Here is a 2458-nt window from a genome sequence, read left to right as displayed (position 1 = left end):
CGAAATTGTAAGTCATTTTTGCTTTTGTAGATGCATAGATATACACTTATGTCTAGATACATAGTCAAACTTATGAATCTGCTAGAAAAGCCAAAGCGACTTATAATTTGGAATAGAGGGAGTAGTTGACAACTTTTTCATTTGAAATCATTTGGATCTAGCAAATATTGTTTGAGTTCTCATATTTTGAAATTCAAAATTTTCAAACGACCTCGGATGGAGAAATGACCAAAACCAAAGTTATATATATCAAAAAGGTATAAAACATTGCAGTTGATACCTTTTTCATTTGAAATGATCTATGGTCCAAAAATTTAGTTTGAAGTCCTCACATATTGAAATTCAAAATTTTCAAACAATCTCAGATGGAGAAATGACAAAAGCCCAAACTGTAAATTGCAAAGAGTTATGCAACTTTGTAGTTGACAACCTTTTCATTTGAAATCATTTATCCTAGGAAAATTATGTTTAAATTTCTTAAATTTAAAATTCAAAATTTACAAATGACCTCGAATGGAGAAACGACGAAAACCAAAGTTGTAGTACTTGATGATATCTACAACTGTGCAGTCAAAACCTTTTCCATTGGAATTCGTTTAGGGTCCCGAATGCTCATTTCAAAATTGGGTAAAGTGAATATGAGGGGAATATTGTGCCCTTTAGTCACAGGTGACTTTGGGTGGAGTGCAGTGGCCAGGGCCTGTGGTTGTCTAGTGGTGGCCTTCCTAGATTTTTTTTTCTATTTTGTCCGATTTATGAATCCTGGAAAACGATTTGTAGAAGTGGTTGTTATGTTGCCACCCGTCCATAAAATTCTTATTTATAGCAATCTAAGCTTAGTCCCGCCACCTCTACAAAGCATCTACAACCATCTCTAAAAAGGCAAGTTGTTTTAGTGTTCACTCGGCACTACAACTCATCCTCTTCCTGCATTGTCGCATCCACGTGTCAGCTCTAGCTACCAAGAAATCCTTATTCCTCTCCCCAATGTGTTGGCCCTATATCCTCCGTGCCACATCAACTCCAGTAACCATCATCCTTTTTCTCTTAGGCTACTGGGCCCTCAACAACATTGAGGTGCCCCTAGTTTGCCACATCGAATAAGCCGAAGATGTGTCTTTGGATCCACGCTCCCGCCCCACCTCTATGGATATGAACTAGAAGTAGTTTGAGAGAGTGCGAGAGAGAGAGAGAGGAGGAGAGAGGAGAGAGCAGAGAGAGAGAGAGGATAGAATGAACAAAGAGGGAGAGGGAGGGAGCCAAATCTTACCGGATGGGTCCTACTTAATGGATCCAAGGGTGTTCAGGCGAGATTCACATCCACCGACGCGTACTGGAGAGATACACCGGCCACCAGTCGTGCTCTCACATGGACCGAAATGATGCGGCTGTGAAAATCTTAGTGGGGATCCACATCGTGTGTAGAGGAGTTGAGGAAGGGGACAGGCGGGCGGACAACAACCCGTGAGATCTACTGGCCACTGGCACACAGTTGAGAGTTCGCAATCACCTAGATGGCGGGATAGATCTAATTGACTCACAGCCTTTGCAAAACCACCGGGTGCTGGTCGGTTGGGGCAGTCGAGGACGTGGGGAGTACATCCAGCTGCCGACGCTATGCTGAGTGGTGACATGCCGCCATGGAGATAGACAATAGCGTTGTGACCGAGAGAAATGCAAAAGTGGGCGTTGGTGGTGAAAGAAAGAGAGGAGGAGAGGCGGCCGAGAGATAGTTATGATTTCTACAATTTTCCAACCGATCCCATTATAGAGTCGGATCTGTCTCCGTAAATTAGAATATTTTTTAGAGACAACCTTCTTCTGCGAATAGAATTTTAATGAGGCGTTCTCAAATTCGTTGGTTTTTTTTTCTGATAAGTACAACCTTTGGCCTATTTCTGAAAGTAAAAATGATGGCCTATCTCTAAAAAAATAAGCCAAAATACTGTTCCGGCTGATTGTTGTGAGATAAAATACTGTCCTGCCCGAAAACAGTGTTTTTATGAGTGGGCTGGCCAGCCAGCCGAACGCCCTCGCAGCGCGTTTCCATGAGTGGCCATGGTGCGGTCTGCATGCATGGCAGACCAGACGAGATTGACGACGATGAGACCGAGCCCCCATCATGCATATCGATGGATCGCAGGGCCGACCGCTGACCGCGCGACTGGGCCAGCTATAGCTGGCCGGACCGGATGCCTCTGCTCAGTGCTCACTGGCTGCTGTGGTGTGGTGGGAATAATGGAAACCGAATATCTTGACCTCGCTTTACTGCTGCCTGAGACGACGGCGACAGTGGCGAGCGAACAGCGGCAGCCGTCGGATCACTATCGGACGGCCCTGATACGGTCACCGTGCAGACGTTCTCTGCTGTGTTGGTCGGCACGGCATCCGATCGTGCGGCTGGCTCAGTCCCCGCAGGAATAATTCGCCACGTGTGATTGAAGATGCTTGTCGTGTC

Source organism: Miscanthus floridulus, chromosome 7 (assembly GCF_019320115.1).
Source record: "Miscanthus floridulus cultivar M001 chromosome 7, ASM1932011v1, whole genome shotgun sequence".
Classification (NCBI taxonomy): Eukaryota; Viridiplantae; Streptophyta; class Magnoliopsida; order Poales; family Poaceae; genus Miscanthus; species Miscanthus floridulus.
Note: the sequence above shows the minus strand (reverse complement) of the source record.